Source organism: Pleurodeles waltl, chromosome 8, assembly GCF_031143425.1.
Source record: "Pleurodeles waltl isolate 20211129_DDA chromosome 8, aPleWal1.hap1.20221129, whole genome shotgun sequence".
Taxonomy (NCBI): Eukaryota; Metazoa; Chordata; class Amphibia; order Caudata; family Salamandridae; genus Pleurodeles; species Pleurodeles waltl.
Genome location: NC_090447.1, coordinates 1,228,260,310 through 1,228,280,186, shown reverse-complemented (window position 1 = coordinate 1,228,280,186; position 19,877 = coordinate 1,228,260,310).

The window sequence follows — 19,877 nt, the reverse complement described above, 5'->3', positions numbered from 1 at the left end:
GCGTGGATGTTGTGTTGGTGATGGTGTTGTGTGCCTCTGCGTGGTGGGATTGTCTGATCTGTGCTGTGTCTCTGGCCTTTGTGATACATTTTTGGTCGTAGGGGTTTGTGGGTGATGTGGGTGTGTGTTTTATATTGCGTTGGGTGTGTGGGAGTGTTGTTTATATGTGTGTCAGGTGTGTGTATTTCGAATTGTCCAATGCGGCGGTGTTTTGGAGATGTGTGTGTATTCTGAGCGCGGCGGTGTGTACCGCCAATGGAATACTGCGGTTGAAAGACCGCCGCGTGGATTTGTGGGTCGTAATAGCATGGGCGTGTTTCTGTTGGCGTGGAGGTGGAGGTTTTGTTATCGCCAGTTTATCACTGACCTTTGGTGTGGCGGACTTGTGTGGGTGTCTGAATTTCGGCGGTTTCCGAGATGTGTGTCATAATAGCTGTGGCAGAATTACGCCGCTGCGGCGGTGTATTGGCGGTCTTCTGCACCGGCGGTAAGCGCCTTTTACCGCCAATGTTGTAATGACCCCCTAAATGTGAATGACCATCGATATATAAAGGAACACAAATTCATATTTTTTCTAAGTAGCTTTTCTACCATTTTAGTCCAGAAACCTGTTATATTTCAGAAAGACAACTTAATTGAATAGCACTCAGATGAAAACAAATACCTAATGACATCAGCCATGACTCAGTGAACTGACTAGTTAATTCAAAGGACCTTGGGGCACAGTGTAAGAGGTCTGCTGAGAGGATAAAAAGTAATGCATGAATCATTCCCATGTATTTAATGTGTATGACTGATCTGTAGAGCTATCTCATTTGAAGTGCTATTTCACACAGGTGATTTAGAAACTGCTGGGATGTTCAGAGATGCATGTGGCTGTCATAGCCACTCCAATTTAAACTGACTTGTATACATTGTGGTTATAATTTTCAGAAACATACCTAAGGATTGTGCTTGATTATATTAAGTGAGCTACAGTTAATTAGGTTTCTTACCCTTGTGTGTAATTAATATTCCATCATCATTTTACTTTTTCTTTGTAGACCAAAAAATCATCCGCGAACGGTAAGATATTTAAGAAACTTCATATTTACAGTTTTTTATTACAAAATGTACTGCTTATGTGTTTGTATGTTGTGCTGATATTACACTCAGGTACCTTTATATACAACATAATTGCTCACCCGATGTTACCATCCTGACAATGTGAAGTGCCAATATCTGATAGCGTCTTCTAGCCTCAGATTTCTTACCTTAGATTTATACCTAGGTGTCAGACTGGATCTAGAAACTTTTTGAGTAGTGCCTCTGCATACTGGTAGGTGGTGTTGTATGGCTCTGTATTAGCATCACTTGTGTTGTCTGTGCCAGAAGTGCCTTGTGCAGCCCCTCAATAGACGCCACCCCAGTGCACTGACATCTGTTCTTTTCTGTCAATGCCAGTCAGCACTGATCAGGGAGAGACATACCTAAAGTCATTTCTGACTGACTTTTTTTGACACTTTTTCAAAGCCCTTTATTGAGACTTTTCCTGGGGTGCTAGGAATGTCCCCTAAAAGCAACATGTTTCAAACCCTGTGGTGCCTGTTACAGGCAGATGTCTATGACAGACCAGCACCTTGTTTGCCTGGAGTGGGGCCAAAACTCTGCCGTGAACCCATAGGTGTTGCAGGATTGTTCCTTGAAACTCCTTACCGCCTGATGATCCCACAACGATTAAGATCCTGGTTGTGTGGATGGTCCGGGGACCACTTGAGGAGCCGCTGCGAAAGCTTATCATCACAGTCAAAGTCTTCATCTGGTAAGTCCAACAGAAAGATAAAGTCCAAGAAGTCAAAGTGCTCTTATATCGCTGGACAAAGTCTTCGGATGAGGTGTGGGAACGATTGTGGGAAACTGCATGTTATTGCAGTACCCCCAACTTTTTTCCTGGTTTATGAATGCAACTTGGACTGGAGTGCACTGGGATCCTGCTAACCAGGTTCCCAGTGCCAGTGTCTTTTCCCTAAAACATTGTAACAGTAATAGGATACACCTTTATCTACCACTATAAGTCCCAAGTAAATGGTACGTAGGTACCTAGGGCATGGGGTACTATGGGTAAGCCTGTGAGGGCATCAGCACTGATTGTGCTACCCTCTAGGGCCATGCATCCAAATGCACCCGGCACTGTCATAGCAGGCTGAGTGTTCTGGTGCAAACTTAACACACAAACTCGACTAAGCACACTACCTGTGTGCCCTGTCCTCCATACACTGCATTTACTATGGGTAAAACACCCCTCTAGCAGGCCTTACAGCCCCATGGCAGGGTGCTCCACATTATATGTAAGGGCATAGCTGCATGAGCAAAATGCCCCCACTGTGTCCCTGACAAACCTGGGACATAGTGAGTGAACAGAGCAGCCATTTTAATGTATGTGCTGGACACTGATCAACACGAGTTTCCCAGCTACATTATGGCTACTCTGATCCCTGGGTTGTTTGGTATCAAACAACTCAGAACAGTAAATCCAAACTGGTACCAGTACTGAATATATTATACAATGTACCTAGGGGGTCACCTAAGTAGCACCCCCTGAAAAAGCTGACTATCCTGTCATGGTTACTGACTGGTTCCAGCCAGCGTGCCAGCCAATACGCAAACCTTGGGGTAGAGCCCTTTCTCTCTGGTTTGTAAAACAATGCCATTCCTGGGTTGAGGAGCTAACACCCCCTCCCTCAGGAATGTGCACTACCCTGGCAGTGACCTTCAAAGAGCTACCGTCCTTCAAACTCAACCCCCAGGTCTGCTGCTAGCAGCAGATGGTCTCCCCCTTTTCAAACCCCCACTTCTGGAGGGAGTAAAGGCGGGAATCCAAACAAAGGGTAGGAGGAATGGCCTCACCTAGCATGTACCACCCCTAAGGTGTTGCCTGCGTAGTGGAACCTCAAATTCAGATTCCTCCATCTTGGAATGGAGGGAAATAGCCAATTTGATTTAGGGTTGTGACCCTTTCCACAGGAAGTGGTCACTGTAGTGGGTGTAGCCTGTAGGAGGCTGGCCTGGCTTGTAGTGGGTACCAGAGGTACTTAGACCTTGTGCCAGGTCCAGTTATCCCTTATTAGAGTAGAAGCAGCTTAGGCTGAACTAGGAGACATGCAAAGCGCCTACTATACCACTGGTGTCATATCCACAATATCATAAGAAAACACAATACACAGATATACTAAAAATAAAGGTACTTTATTTTTATGACAATATGCCAAAAGTATCTCAGTGAGTACCCTCAGTATGAGGATGCCAAATATACACAAGATATATGTACACAATACCAAAAATATGCAGTAATAGCAAAAGGAAGTAATGCAAGCAGTGTAAAGTTACAATAGATTGCAATGGGAGCACATAGGTATAGGGGCAACACAAACCATATACTCCAAAAGTGGAATGCGAACCACGAATGGACCCCAAACCTATGTGAGCTTGTAGAGGGTCGCTGGGACTGTAAGAAAACAGTGAGGGTTAGAAAAATAGCCCACCCCTAGACCCTGTAAGATAGGTGTAAAGTGCACCTACTATCCCCAGAGAGCACAGAAGTCGTGATAGGGGGATTCTGCAAGGAAAACCAACACCAGCAATGCAACAACAGTGGATTTCCGGCCCTGAGTACCTGTAAGACAAGGGGACCAAGTCCAAGAGTCGCGACAGTGTCGAGAGTGGGCAGGAGCCCAGGAAATGCCAGCTGAGGGTGCAAGGAAGCTGCCACCGGATGGAAGAAGCTTGGTGTTTTGCAAGAACGAAGAGGACTAGGAACTTCCCCTTTGGAGGATGGATGTCCCACGTCGTGAAGAAGCTTGCAGAGGTGTTCCCACGCAGAAAGACCACAAACAAGCCTTCCTAGCTGCAAGGGTCCTGGTTAGGGTTTTTGGATGCTGCTGTGGCCCAGGAGGGTCCAGGATGTCACCACTTGGAGGAGGAGACAGAGGGGGCGCCCCGCAAGTCAGGGAGCCCTCACAGAAGCAGGCAGCACCCGCAGAAGTACCAGATCAGGCACTTAGAAGAGGAGTGAACTGGAGTCCACCCGAAGTCAGAAAAGGGAGTCCCACGACGCCGGAGGACAACTCAGAAGATTGTGCACTGCAGGTTAGAGTGTCGGGGACCCAGGCTTGGCTGTGCACGAAGGAAATCCTGGAAGAGTGCACAGGAGCCGGAGCAGCTGCAAAACACGCGGTACCCAGCAATGCAGTCTAGCGTGGGGAGGCAAGAACTTACCTCCACCAAACATGGACTGAAGAGTCACTGGACTGTGGGAGTCACTTGGACAGAGTTGCTGAGTTCTAGGGACCACGCACGTCGTGCTGAGAGGGGACCCAGAGGACCGGTGATGCAGTCTTTTGTTGCCTGCGGTTGCTGGGGGAAGATTCCGTCGACCCACAGGAGATTTCTTCAGAGCTCCTGGTGCAGAAAGGAGGCAGGCTACCCCCAGAGCATGCACCACCAGGAAACAGTCGAGAAAGCCGGCAGGTTTAAGCGATACAAGGTTGCAGTAGTCGTCTTTGCAGTTTTGCAGGCGTCCTGAGCAGTCAGCGGTCAATCCTCAGAAGGTGAAGAGGGAGATGCAGAGGAACTCTGGTGAGCTCTTGCATTCGGTATCTGAAGAATCCCCCAGAGCAGAGACCCTAAATAGCCAGAAAAGGAGGTTTGGCTACTTAGGGAGGGGGATAGGCTAGTAAGAAAGGTAAGAGCCTATCAGAAGGAGTTTCTGACGTCACCTGCTGGCACTGGCCACTCAGAGCAGTCCAGTGTGCCAGCAACACCTCTGTTTCCAAGATGGCAGAGGTCTGGGACACACTGGAGGAGCTCTGGGCACCTGCCCTGGGAGGTACTGGTCAGGGGAGTGGTCACTCCCCTTACCTTTGTCCAGTTACGCGCCAGAGCAGGGCTGGGGGATCCCTAAACCGGTGTAGACTGGCTTATGCAGAGATGGGCAGCATCTGTGCCCATCAAAGCATTTCCAGAGGCCGGGGGAGGCTACTCCTCCCCAGCCATCACACCTATTTCCAAAGGGAGAGGGTGTCACACCCTCTCTCAGAGGAAATCCTTTGTTCTGCCTTCCTGGGCGAGGGCTGCCTGGACCCCAGGAGGGCAGAAACCTGTCTGAGGGGTTGGCAGCAGCAGCAGCTGCAGTGGAGACCCCGGAAAGGCAGTTTGGCAGTACCCGAGTTCTGTGCTAGAGACCCGGGGGATCATGGAATTGGCTCCCCAATGCCAGAATGGCATTGGGGTGGGGTGACCATTACATGATCTTAGACATGTTACATGGCCATGTTCGGAGTTACCATTGTGACGCTATACATAGGTAGTGACCTATGTATAGTGCACACGTGTAATGGTGTCCCCGCACTCACAAATCCGGGGAATATGCCCTGAACAATGTGGGGGCACCTTGGCTAGTGCCAGGGTGCCCACACACTAAGTAACTTTGCACCCAACCTTCACCAGGTGAAGGTTAGACATATAGGTGACTTATAAGTTACTTAAGTGCAGTGGTAAATGGCTGTGAAATAACGTGGACGTTATTTCACTCAGGCTGCACTGGCAGGCCTGTGTAAGAATTGTCCGATCTCCCTATGGGTGGCAAAAGAAATGCTGCAGCCCATAGGGATCTCCTGGAACCCCAATACCCTGGGTACCTCAGTACCATATACTACGGAATTATATGGGTGTACCAGTATGTCAATGTGAATTGGTGAAATTGGTCACTAGCCTGTTAGTGACAATTTGTAAAGCAGAGAGAGCATAACCACTGAGGTTCTGGTTAGCAGAGCCTCAGTGAGACAGTTAGGCATCACACAGAGAACACATACATATAGGCCACAAACTTATGAGCACTGAGGTCCTGGCTAGCAGGGTCCCAGTAACACATAACAAACATACTGACAACATAGGGTTTTCACTATGAGCACTGGGCCCTGGCTAGCAGGATCCCAGTGAGACAGTGAAACCACCCTGACATATACTCACAAACAGGCCAAAAGTGGGGGTAACAAGGCTAGAAAGAGGCTACTTTGTCACATAGCCACCCAAGGGTAAGTGTCCCATTGGACACTACTAGGTTCCCCCCAAAGCGCCCACTAAGTTCAGAACTTAGTGGGCTCCCCTAGACCAGGAAATCAGATTCGAAAGGACAAAGAAGACCAGCTCCAAAGAAGATCCAAAGCAATAGAACTGTGGACCTGCTGCATAAGAAAAGGTGCCAAACCTTGCCTGCTGCACCCAGGACCCGAAAATTGCAGCTGCGGAGGAGCTGAACACTGGACTGACTCCAAGAAATCTAGGGGACCGCCAGGCTTCAAGAATGACCCTAGATCTCCCTTCGGAGTGGAGGCACCACTCAACAAACAAGCAACAACCAACAAGCCAGTTAGGGTTACTTCACTGACCAGCCAATATATCCACAACCGGAAATTGCAACCGGACACATTGACACACAGACAACAGACCGGATGAGACCTATAAGTGTGCCAAGTTGGTGGCACTGTGCTCTCCAGTGGTTGAGTTATGATAGTACTCTGGGTACTGGTCAGCTGACGTCAAACAACCAGAAAACCAGCTCCCTTGGAGCTGAAAAAGGATCAGGAGGAAGCCCCAGTCAAGGGACTTCAGGAACACCCTGGACCTCCCATCAGAGTGCCCCTGTTGCCGTGTAAGCAGCCGCCAAAGAGATTCACCTCCAGCTCTAAAGGACTCTGTTGCGCACAGCTCCTGGATCACCAACTTACCCTGCATCCAGCTGCCCAAAGCGTCATTTTGAAATGATTGTTTATGTGCAGAAAGGGACACCTTCCCGCACATATACAATCATTTTTGGCATTTTGCTCTTTCTATTTGTGCTGCAGAATGCAGCATGTTAGAAATGGGGTTTCTGGTTGGCTAGGTTATGCACCTTAGCCAGGCAGAACCCACCCACTCTAGTCAGGGCAAGGGAGTTATCACCCTAGCTGTATAGATCAGAGGAGAACACCTGACCATTGTGCTAAAAAACAATCAGCAGGAATGCCTGTGTTATGGGGCAATATTCTCACCAGATCTGGTGAGCATGGTCTGCTGCCCACCCAGGTGCAAAGCAAGAGGATGTTAGTAAACACAGGGATGTCCGTGCCCCAACTTGGTTCTGCCTGGCTTAGGTGCATATCCTCGTCAAGGCCCATTTCTAACTATCTTGATTTTCACTATTTGCACGGTTTTCTAATTGTTTTTACAGCTATTTTTGCATTCTAGTGTATATACTGTGTATATTACTTACCTCCTAAAGGAGCATTGTCTCTATTGTAGTTTTGGCATTTGTTTCACCAGATCTGGTGAGCATGATCTGCATTCCAACCAGTTGCAAAGCAAGAAGATGTTAGTAAACACAGGGATGTCCTTGGCTCTGCCTGGCTTAGGTGCATACCCTAGCCAAGGCCCATTTCTAACTATTTTGATTTTCACTATTTGCACAGTTTTCTAATTGGTTTTACAGCTATTTTTGCATTCTAGTGTATATTACTTACCTCCTAAGGGAGTATAGTCTCTATGGTATTTTTGGCGTTTGTGTCACCAAAATAAAGTACCTATATTTTTGTAACACTCAGTATTTTCTTTCATGTGTGTGAGTATTGTGTGACTACAGTGGTATTGCATGAGCTTTGCATGTCTCCTAGTTAGGCCTTGGCTGCTCTTCCACACTACCCCTAGAGAGCCTGACTTCTAGACAGTGCCTACATTTCACTAATAAGGGATAACTGGACCTGGTATAAGGTGTAAGTACCTTAGGTACCCACTACAAACCAGGCCAGCCTTCTACATTGGTAATGCAACTGTGGGATACGTTCTTGCAGTTGCCTTGCCACTCTGTCACCGGTACTTTCCACAGGAAGGAGTACTGTGTTCCTAGAGCTATACATGCATATACCTAGTTAGAGGATGTAGGCCCTCATTCTGACCCTGGCGGTCGGTGATAATGCGGCGGCCAAGCCGCCAACAGGCCGGCGGTCCAAAATATGCAATTCTGACCCTGGCGGGAACCGCCAACACAGCCCGCCGCATTAACACTCCGCCCGCCACGGCGGAACAAACAAACAGCGCGGCGGTCCCCGCCAACAGCCAGGCGGCAGACAATGTACCGCCCACCCTATCACGACCCACCAATCCGCCACCTTTTCCGGGGCGGGAGCACCGCCGATAAAAACACGGCGGAAACAGACTACGAACGGGAAAACGCTCACCTCTACGCACTCCACGCGAGATTCCGGCAGTATGGAACCCGAGTTGCAGGTCATCCCCGCACTCCTATACCTGCTCATATACCAGGAGCACGCCGGGCGGCGCTGAAGACATCGGTGAGTACTGCACCTACGACACAGGGGAGGGAAAAGATTACCGGCACACACCCACCCACCCATACCCACTACAACACACACATCAATGCATTCCCACAGATCACTGTCACAACCCACAAACCCCCCCCCGAAATAATGCAAAGACCAAAAGAAGAGATCATAAACGGGCAGATATATTGAAATATGGACAGCAGTAATCCCAATAAATAAATAAACTATGTACAAAATATATACAGCTACTAAATGTAGTCCAACCACTGTCCGTGGACCACAGGGGTCCTGTGCAAAGGGGCAAGGCCCAGTCCCACGACAAGAACTCCACGGAGAGAACACTGCAGGGGCATCAGAAAGAAAATAGGACAGGCACCTCAGGGGGAAGGGAAGGGGGGGCACCTCAGCCACTTGAGTACACGACGCCAGATCCACGAGGGGACTCCATGACCACTGGGCCATCCTGGGGAGTGCAAAGCCACAGTCCATACAGTCCATACAGTGGGTGGCCTGCCCACTGGGCCATCCTGGGGAGTGCAAAGCCACAGTCCATACAGTCCATACAGTGGGTGGCCTGCCCACTGGGCCATCCTGGGGAGTGCAAAGCCACAGTCCATACAGTCCATACAGTGGGTGGCCTGCCCACTGGGCCATCCTGGGGAGTGCAAAGCCACAGTCCAAACAGTCCATAACAGACCCCACTGCCACTGGAGGAGGCATGTTGGCCAGAGGACATCCTGCAGCCCTGCCCGAGATAGATCCTGCCCTGCCACGTCTGCCAAAGGGCCAGCGGTTCTTGCCTGGAAGGGCCCAGTTCAGCGCTTCTTGCCTTGAAGGGCCCAGTTCAGCGCCTCTTGCCTTGAAGGGCCCAGTTCAGCGGGTCTTGCCTTGAAGGGCCCAGTTCAGCGGTTCTTGAGACGGCGGGGCCCAGCGGAGCGGTGCTTGAGACGGCGGGGCCCAGTTCAGCGGTTCTTGAGACGGCGGGGCCCAGTTCAGCGGTGCTGGAGACGGCGGGGCCCAGTTCAGCGGTTCTTGAGACGGCGGGGCCCAGTTCAGCGGTTCTTGAGACGGCGGGGCCCAGTTCAGCGGTTCTTGAGACGGCGGGGCCCAGCGGAGCGGTTCTTGAGACGGCGGGGCCCAGTTCAGCGGTTCTTGAGACGGCGGGGCCCAGTTCAGCGGTGCTGGAGACGGCGGGGCCCAGTTCAGCGGTTCTTGAGACGGCGGGGCCCAGTTCAGCGGTTCTTGAGACGGCAGGGCCCAGCGGAGCGGTTCTTGAGACGGCGGGGCCCAGTTCAGCGGTTCTTGAGACGGCGGGGCCCAGTTCAGCGGTGCTGGAGACGGCGGGGCCCAGTTCAGCGGTTCTTGAGACGGCGGGGCCCAGTTCAGCGGTGCTGGAGACGGCGGGGCCCAGTTCAGCGGTTCTTGAGACGGCGGGGCCCAGTTCAGCGGTGCTGGAGACGGCGGGGCCCAGTTCAGCGGTTCTTGAGACGGCGGGGCCCAGTTCAGCGGTTCTTGAGACGGCGGGGCCCAGTTCAGCGGTTCTTGAGACGGCGGGGCCCAGCGGAGCGGTTCTTGAGACGGCGGGGCCCAGTTCAGCGGTTCTTGAGACGGCGGGGCCCAGTTCAGCGGTGCTGGAGACGGCGGGGCCCAGTTCAGCGGTTCTTGAGACGGCGGGGCCCAGTTCAGCGGTTCTTGAGACGGCGGGGCCCAGTTCAGCGGTTCTTGAGACGGCGGGGCCCAGTTCAGCGGTGCTGGAGACGGCGGGGCCCAGTTCAGCGGTTCTTGAGACGGCGGGGCCCAGCGGAGCGGTTCTTGAGACGGCGGGGCCCAGTTCAGCGGTTCTTGAGACGGCGGGGCCCAGTTCAGCGGTTCTTGAGACGGCGGGGCCCAGTTCAGCGGTTCTTGAGACGGCGGGGCCCAGTTCAGCGGTGCTGGAGACGGCGGGGCCCAGCGGAGCGGTGCTTGAGACGGCGGGGCCCAGTTCAGCGGGGCTTGAGACGGCGGCCGGTCTATGGCCAACTGCTCATTGCCTGGTGGTGCCCTCCTGGGCAGCGGGGATGGTGCTCCTTCAATGCCCACCTGGGCTGTGGGTGGTGGGGCCCTCCTGGCCAGCTGGGCTGGGTCCTCCCTGGGCAGCGGCTATGGGGGTGGTGGGCTCCTCCTGGGCAGCAGGCCTGCTGCCTGACCTCTCCGACTTGCTGCCCTTGCCCTCCTTAGTCGGGAGTCTGTGGCCCTTTCCTCCCTTTGGAGCTGTGGCTGGTGACTGTCTCTGGGTGGTGTCCGGGGGGGATGTAGAAGCCGGGCTCCTGCGGCGCCCCTTCCGCCTTCTGCTCCTCTTCCCAGGGGGGGGGCTGGCTGTCCCCTTGCTGCTGGGCGAAGATCCAGACATGCGGGCTGGTGGGCTCCAATACCCCTGCACCCTTGTCAAGGGGGCTGCAGGGCTGGTGGTGGCTGAGGTGCTCTTCTTACCCCGACGAGAAGGAGGGGGGGGCTCAGGGTCAGGAAAGAAGTTAGCAGTGGCGAGGAAGAGTTTCTTGGGACAATGGAGAGTGGTAGGTACAGTGGGAATGGGAGTGGAGGGAGAGGATGTGGTTGTAGGTGAGTCACGTTTGCTGTCTTTGGGTGCAGGTGCAGGAGGGATAGGCTGTCGTGAGGTGGATGGCTGTTGGGTGGGTGGGTGGCTGCGTTTGTGTGGTGTGGAAGAGGGGGTGACAGACACAGTGGGAGAGGACACAGGGGACGTGTAAATGGCAGTGGGGGTGGTGACTGCACGTGTGCGGACTGGAGTGGAGAGTGTGCTGGTGATGGAAACACTGGCTGATGGTGAGGTGAATGGAGGTGTGAGTGTAGACGTCACAGGGAGGGAGGAGGGAGACGAGGAGGTGGGGGTCACAGAGGTGGTAGTGACTGTTGGCATGTCTGCATCGGAATGTTGCATGTGTGAATGTCTGTGTGATCTGTGGTGCTTATGTTTGGATGAGCTTCTCTTGGGTGTTGAGGTGTGTACAGGCTGGTCTGATGGTGTGGGTGGGACAGGCAGAGGAACAGGAGACTGGGAGGAGGGAGTTAGTAGAGGGAGGCAGGAGACAGGGACAATGGCTGCCGTCAGTGCTGAGGCCAGAGCCTGGAACGATCGCTGATGGGCAGCCTGACCCGAATGAATGCCCTCCAGGTACGCATTGGTGCGATGAACCTCCCTCTCCACCCCCTGGATGGCATTCAAAAGGGTAGTCTGCCCAACAATGAGCGTTCGGAGGAGGTCAATGACCTCCTCACTGAGGGCAGCGGGGGTAACAGGGGCAGGGCCTGAGGTACCTGGGGCGAAGGAGATGCCCGGCTTCCTGGCAGAGCGGGCACGGGGCGAACGCTGAGGGGCTGCTGGGAGGGCGGAGATGGTGCGCTGGGTGGCGGCTGTACCTGTAATGGCGGGGGGCACGGATGGTGCCACCCCCGCAAGGGAGCTCCCTTCCGAGGACGTGTCCGTGTCGCTGCAGGGTCCAGTCGTCCCCGTTGTGGAGCTCCCCTCGCCCTCCGTCTCACTGGTCCAGTCTGACTCTGTGGCATGGCCCTCCTGGGCCATGTGAGATGCAGCTCCCTCCTGCCCCGATGCCACTTCTCCTCCGCCTGATGATGCTGATGCACACAAGCACAGAAAGACAAACAAAAAGGGGGGGGGGAGAGAGAAATAAAGGGATATTGAGTACATGGATCTCCGGTACAGTTAGCGGACATGACAGACACAGATGCCCCCTGCACTAAGTTGCGCACTTGGGGTCCGCTACGCATTCCGTGGAACATGCCCTACACGTCTAGAGTTGACAACTGCACCCATGGATGACACGGCCCAGGGATGGCTGTACTGACAAACTACTGAGGGTGGTGGCTGGGGACACAGGGGCTTACGGGGGTGCCCAGCCTACAGATATCGCCCTGGCCTAGGGGGACCCACAGCCCTCCTCCCCCACCCAGACACCTCCACTGCGCGACAACAGAGTAGATAATGCTTGTACTCACCCCCTTGTGTCTGCTGTGCTGCCCTCACGCGCCCATCCAAATCAGGGTAGGCCACCGCCAGGATCCGGAACATCAGGGGGGTCAGTTGACGGCAGGCACCCCGCCTACGTTGGGAGGCCATCCCCAGCAGAGACTCGGCGGTCTTCTTGGTCCCGCGGCGGATGTCCTCCCACCTCTTGCGGCAGTGGGTGCCCCGTCGATGGTGGACCCCCAGGGTCTGGACTTCCTTGGCGATGGCACGCCAAATCCCGATCTTCTCATGGGCGCGGACCTATGTGACACGTACAGGGAGGGAGAAATACCACGTTCAAGTTTGTCTGCATTTTCCTTGCCAGTGGCCCAACGCCCCCCATCCCCGCCAGGCCCCCGCCATGCCCCCCACCAGGCCCAACATGCCCCCCATCCCCGCCATGACCCCCGCCAGCCCCAACATGCCCCCCCATCCCCGCCATGCCCCCCGCCATGCCCCCCACCAGGCCCAACATGCCCCCCATCCCCGCCAGGCCCCCCGCCAGCCCCAACATGCCCCCCCATCCCCGCCATGCCCCCCGCCATGCCCCCCGCCAGGCCCAACATGCCCCCCATCCCCGCCATGCCCCCCGCCATGCCCCCCACCAGGCCCAACATGCCCCCCATCCCCGCCATGCCCCCCGCCAGCCCCAACATGCCCCCCCATCCCCGCCATGCCCCCCGCCATACCCCCCACCAGGCCCAACATGCCCCCCATCCCCGCCAGGCCCCCCGCCAGCCCCAACATGCCCCCCCATCCCCGCCATGCCCCCCGCCATGCCCCCCGCCAGGCCCAACATGCCCCCCATCCCCGCCAGGCCCCCCGCCAGCCCCAACATGCCCCCCCATCCCCGCCATGCCCCCCGCCAGGCCCAACATGCCCCCCCATCCCCGCCATGCCCCCCGCCATGCCCCCCACCAGGCCCAACATGCCCCCCATCCCCGCCAGGCCCCCCGCCAGCCCCAACATGCCCCCCCATCCCCGCCATGCCCCCCGCCATGCCCCCCGCCAGGCCCAACATGCCCCCCATCCCCGCCAGGCCCCCCGCCAGGCCCAACATGCCCCCCCATCCCCGCCATGCCCCCCGCCATGCCCCCCGCCAGGCCCAACATGCCCCCCATCCCCGCCAGGCCCCCCGCCAGGCCCAACATGCCCCCCATCCCCGCCAGGCCCCCCGCCATGCCCCCTGCCAGCCCCAACATGCCCCCCCATCCCCGCCATGCCCCCCGCCAGGCCCAACATGCCCCCCATCCCCGCCAGGCCCCCAAGCCAGCCAGTGGCCCCAAATCCAGATTGAATTAAACTCACTTGTTGGTCTGGAGGACCGTAGAGTAGCGCATACTGGGGGAGGACCCCATCCACAAGTTTCTCCAACTCCTCTCCAGTGAAGGCAGGGGCCCTTTCCCCAGGCGCAGCAGCCATTGTCCCTTCCAGACCGAGGTCACAGCAACACTTGCAGTATAGGTCCTCTCCTGTGAAAGTTCAAGTCGCAAGTGGATAAGTAGATAGAAAATGGCGGTCACGTCCGCGGCGGTGCGTACCGCGGCGGTGCGTCCCGCCACCGCCGGCGCCCTTCGCCATTGGCTCCTGAAACCCATAGGCTTCAATGTTAACCAATGCGGCTTCGCGCCGCGGTCTTCGCCCGCCGCCCGCCGCGGTGTGCCACGCCAGCGCATTGACCTCACATCCCATTGTCACACTTCACAGGTCAGGCAGCCGCCATTTCCAGGGCCCACATGGCTCAATTTCAACTGCGTCACACAGGCCTAGGCCTTGCATAGCCACTCAGACACGCCATTCACTGCATAGAGAATCGTTTACTGTGCTAGCTGTGAGTACGTACCTGTGGGTTGCTTAACTGTGTGCTCCATGTTGTCCTTCCTAGGCACCGTCCGCTGGGTTTGGCGAGGAGACGGATGAATCCTCCCGTGTACCGACCGCTGGTGGACCTGTCGACAATGGAAGAACGCCACATTATCCTGACCTACCGTCTTAACCGTGCCACTATACATGAACTGTGTGCCCAGCTGGAGCCCGACCTGATGTCCCCCATCCGCCAACCCACAGGGATTCCCCCTCTGGTGCAGGTCATGTCAGTACTCCATTTCTTGGCAAGTGGTTCATTTCAGACAACAGTGGGAATTGCTTCTGGGATGTCTCAGCCCATGTTTTCGAAGGTGTTATCCAGAGTGTTGTCTGCCCTGATGAAATACGTGAGGAGCTACATCATTTTCCCTGAGGTGGGCGAATTGGCTGCAGTGAAGGGTGATTTCTACACCCTTGGACATATTCCCAACGTCATTGGTGCCATTGATGGGACCCATGTGGCTTTGGTTCCCCCAAGAGACAGGGAGCAGGTGTACAGGAACAGAAAAAGTTACCATTCAATGAACATCCAGGTGGTGTGTTTGGCTGACCAGTACATCTCGCATGTAAATGCCAAATTCCCTGGGTCAGTGCATGACGCCTACATCCTGAGGAATAGCAGCATCCCTTACGTGATGGAACAGCTAGAGAGACACCGTGTATGGCTATTGGGGGACTCTGGGTACCCCAACCTGTCGTGGCTACTGACCCCAGTAAGGAATCCCCGGACCAGGGCAGAGGAACGGTACAATGAGGCCCATGGGCGTACTAGGAGGGTGATCGAACGCACCTTTGGCCTCCTAAAGGCCAGGTTTCGGTGCCTGCATATGACAGGTGGATCCCTAATGTACTCACCTAAGAAGGTGTGTCACATCATCGTGGCCTGCTGCATGCTTCACAACCTGGCTTTGCACCGCCAGGTGCCTTTCCTGCAGGAGGATGGTCGAGACGGTGGTGTTGTGGCAGCGGTGGAACCTGAGGAGAGTGACGAGGAGGAAGACGACGGGGCTGAAACAGACAACAGGGACAGAATCATTGAACAGTACTTCCAATAGGACACAGGTAACAATTCAAAGATAATTTAGTAAATGTGAACTACTCTCCTGCATCTCTGCTGCCTGTCTATTTGCCCCAGTGTATGATGACTGAGTTGTGGCTTTTCCCTCCCTATTTCAGATCTGGGGTCCCCACTACGAGTCCTGTGCTTCGTTTCCCCATGGACTACAGCTTTGTGGCAGCTGTTTGTTGACTTCACTATGTACAAGGACATATTTGCACTGTCATGTCAATTACAATATATTTAAATCACAGCCAGACTCCAGATAGTTTTGTGCAAAATAGGTGTTTATTTAAGTGCTCAAAATGGGATGGGTGGTTTCAAGTGGGTGGGGGCTATGGTGAAGGAATGTCCATGGCAGAGTCCAGAGTAACAGTCACACAGGTGCATTGTCCAGAGGCCTGTGGAGAGATGGAGCATGGGCAGTTCAAGGATGGACAGGGTGACAATGTGGGACAGTGGGATGACATCAGGTGGTATCCATTGCTGGCGGGGGTCTTGACATCCTACTCTGTCTTCTTGCGAGATCTCAGGGCCCTCTTGCGGGGTGGTTCTTCTCCTGCAGGAGGTGGGGGTCTGGTGGGCTGCTGCTGTGCGGGGGCCTCCTGTCCACTAGCGCCGGCGGAGGTGGTTGGCTGTTCTTGGTCCAGGCTAGTGGCAGGGGCCCTTGGGTGTTGTTGACTGTCCGTCCTGGTGTTGACGAGGTCCTGCAGCAGCCCTACCATGGTAACCAGGGTGGAGGTGAGGGCTCTGATGTCCTCCCTGTACCCCCGATAGTGTTCCTCCTGCAGTACCTGGATCTCCTGGAACCGGGTCAGTACCGTCGCCATCGTCTCCTGGGAGCGGTTGTATGCTCCCATGATGGTGGTGAGGGCCTCGTGGAGAGTGGGTTCCCTGGGCCCGTCCCCCCCCTGTCGCACAGCTGCCCTCCGAGTTGCCCTGTTTCCCTGGGCCTCTGCCCCCTGGCCGGTGTGCCCACTACCACTGCCCCCAGGTCCCTGTTGTTGTTGGGGTGGTGGGTTATCCTGGGTGCCCTGTAGTGGTAGACACACCGCAGATTGACGCGCCCTGGAGACAGAGGCATGGGCCCGCTGGGTGGGAGCTGTGCTGGTGTTCCCAGAGGGGTTTGGGTCTGTAGTGGCCTGGGCCTGTGTGAGGGGAACCGACTGTCCAGAGGTCCCCGATGGTCCGGGCTGGTCATCGGTGTCCAGGTCGACAGAGCTGCTGTCATCGCTGACGGCCTCTTGGGTGGGGGGTGTGGAGAATTCTGGGCCCTCCGCGGCGGTGTGTTGACGGTCGGGTCCTGCAGGGGTATAGAGGTATGGTTATAGTTTCAATGTGTGGCATATGGGTGTATCTGTGGGTTCCCGTGTCCCCAAGTGCTGGCATTCGTGTGTGGGGGCTTTGGTGAGGGTGGCTTGTGGGGGGGATGTGTATATGCATTGGGCATGCTTTGGTGATGGGTGTCCATGCTTAGTGGACGCATGCAGGCCTAGGTTTTGGGATGTGTGGGTTGTGATGGTGAGACATTGGCAGGGAATAGGTGTGCTGGGGGTGGGGGTGAGGAGGGTGGTGGGGGTGAGGGTGGGGGTGAGGATGGGGGTGGGGGTGAGGGTGGGGTTCGAGGATGGGGGTGAGGGTTGGGGTATGATTTGGCATGCAGGTGGGGGGGAAGCAGTAGTGAAGCTTCAACTTACCAGTATCCATTCCTCCGCCGACTCCTGCGAGGCCGTCAGGATGCAGGATGTTCAAGACTTCCTCCTCCCATGTTGTAAATTGTGGGGGTTGAGGTGGGGGTCCTCCGCCAGTCTTCTGCACGGCGATGTTGTGCCTGGATACCATGGAACGCACCTTCCCCCGTAGGTCGTTCCATCGCTTCCTGATGTCTTCCTGATTTCTGGGGTGCTGTCCCACAGCGTTGACCCTGTCGACAATCCTCTGCCATAGCTCCGTCCTCCGGGCAATGCTGGTGTATTGTATCTGTGTGCCGAACAGCTGGGGCTCTACCCGAACGATTTCCTCCACCATGACCCTGAGTTCTTCGTCTGAGAAGCGGGGGTGTCTTTGGGGTGCCATGGGGTGGTGTGTATGATGTGTGGGGTGGAGTATGTGTAGTTAAGTGTGTTGAGTGTGGTGGTGTGTGTTGTTTTGTGTGTGGATAGTGTGTGGGTGATGGTGTGGAGTGGCTGTGGCTGCTAGTTTGTGGATGGTGGTGTCTCGCTCTGGCCTTCTTTCGGAATTTTTTGGCGTAGGGGTTTGTGGGTGATGTGGGTGTGTGTTTTATATTGTATTGTGTGTGTGGGAGTGGTGTGTGTATGTGTATCAGGTGTGTGGAATTCAAATCGTCCAATGTGGCTGAGTTTTGTTCGTTTGTGTGTATTCTGACCGCGGCGGTGTGTCCCGCCAATGGAATACCGCGTTTGAATGACCGCCGCGTGGATTCGTGGGTCGTAATGGCATGGGCGTATTTCTGTTGGCGTGACGGTGGAGGTTTTGTCACCTCCACTTTTCCGCCGACCGCTGGTCTGGCGGTCTGTTGTGGCTGTCGGATTTTCGGAGGTTTGCCTTCTGCGGGTCAGAATGACCGTGGCGGGTTTCCGCGACCGCGGCGGGATTATGGAGGATTTCTGACCGGCGGTAGGCGCCTTTTACCGCCAAGGTCAGAATGACCACCGTAGTCTCTTACTTTCCTTTCTAAGAGACTAGGGGTTAGGTAGGGTAGGTTTTTCTTTTTCACTTACACTACTGTAGGAAAGTACCATCTTGCCTGGCATGTTACCCCCATATTTCACTGTTTATATGTTGTTTTAGTTGTATGTGTCACTGGGACCCTGCCAGCCAGGGCCCCAGTGCTCATAAGTGTGCCCTGTATGTGTTACCTGTGTTATGACTAACTGTCTCACTGAGGCTCTGCTATCCAGAACCTCAGTGGTTATGCTCTCTCATTTCTTTCCAAATTGTCACTAACAGGCTAGTGACCAATTTCACCAATTTACATTGGCATACTGAAACACCCTTATAATTCCCTAGTATGTGGTACTGAGGTACCCAGGGTATTGGGGTTTCAGGAGATCCCTATGGGCTGCAGCATTTCTTTTGCCACCCATAGGGAGCTCTGACAATTCTTACACAGGCCTGCCATTGCAGCCTGAGTGAAATAACGTCCACGTTATTTCACAGCCATTTACCACTGCACTTAGGTAACTTATAAGTCACCTATATGTCTAACCTTTACCTGGAAAAGGTTGGGTGCTAAGTTACTTAGTGTGTGGGCACCCTGGCACTAGCCAAGGTGCCCCCACATTGTTCAGGGCAAATTCCCCAGACTTTGTGAGTGCGGGGACACCATTACACGCGTGCACTATACATAGGTCACTACCTACGTATAGCTTCACAATGGTAACTCCAAATATGGCCATGTAACATGTCTATGATCATGGAATTGCCCCCTCTATGCCATCCTGGCATTGTTGGCACAATCCCATGATCCCACGGGTCTCTAGCACAGACCCGGGTACTGCCAAACTGCCTTTCCCGGGGTTTCACTGCAGCTGCTGCTGCTGCCAACCCCTCAGACAGGTTTCTGCCCTCCTGGGGTCCAGCCAGGCTTGGCCCAGGAAGGCAGAACAAAGGACTTCCTCAGAGAGAGGGTGTTACACCCTCTCCCTTTGGAAAAAGGTGTTAGGGCTGGGGAGGAGTAGCCTCCCCCAGCCTCTGGAAATGCTTTCATGGGCACAGATGGTGCCCATTTCTGCATAAGCCAGTCTACACCGGTTCAGGGATCCCCCAGCCCTGCTCTGGCGCAAAACTGGACAAAGGTAAGGGGAGTGACCACTCCCCTGACCTGCACCTCCCAGGGCAGGTGCCCAGAGCTCCTCCAGTGTGCTCCAGACCTCTGCCATCTTGGAAACAGAGATGCTGCTGGCACACTGGACTGCTCTGAGTGGCCAGTGCCAGCAGGAGACGTCAGAGACTCCTTCTGATAGGCTCCTTCAGGTGTTGCTAGCCTATCCTCTCTCCTAAGTAGCCAAACCCTCTTTTCTGGCTATTTAGGATCTCTGCTTTTGGGAATTCCTTAGATAACGAATGCAAGAGCTCATCAGAGTTCCTCTGCATCTCTCTCTTCCCCTTCTGCCAAGGAATCGACTGCTGACCGCGCTGGAAGCCTGCAAAACTGCAACAAAGTAGCAAAGACGACTACTGCGACCTTGTAACGCTGATCCTGCCGCCTTCTCGACTGTTTTCCTGGTGGTGCATGCTGTGGGGGTAGTCTGCCTCCTCTCTGCACTAGAAGCTCCGAAGAAATCTCCTGTGGGTTGACGGAATCTTCCCCCTGCAACCACAGGCACCAAAGAACTGCATCACCGGTCCTCTGGGTCTCCTCTCAGCACGACGAGCGAGATCCCTTGAACTCAGCAACTCTGTCCAAGTGACTCCCACAGTCCAGTGACTCTTCAGTCCAAGTTTGGTGGAGGTAAGTCCTTGCCTCCCCACGCCAGACTGCATTGCTGAGGACCGCGTGTTTTGCAGCTACTCCGGCTCCTGTGCACTTTTCCAGGATTTCCTTTGTGCACAG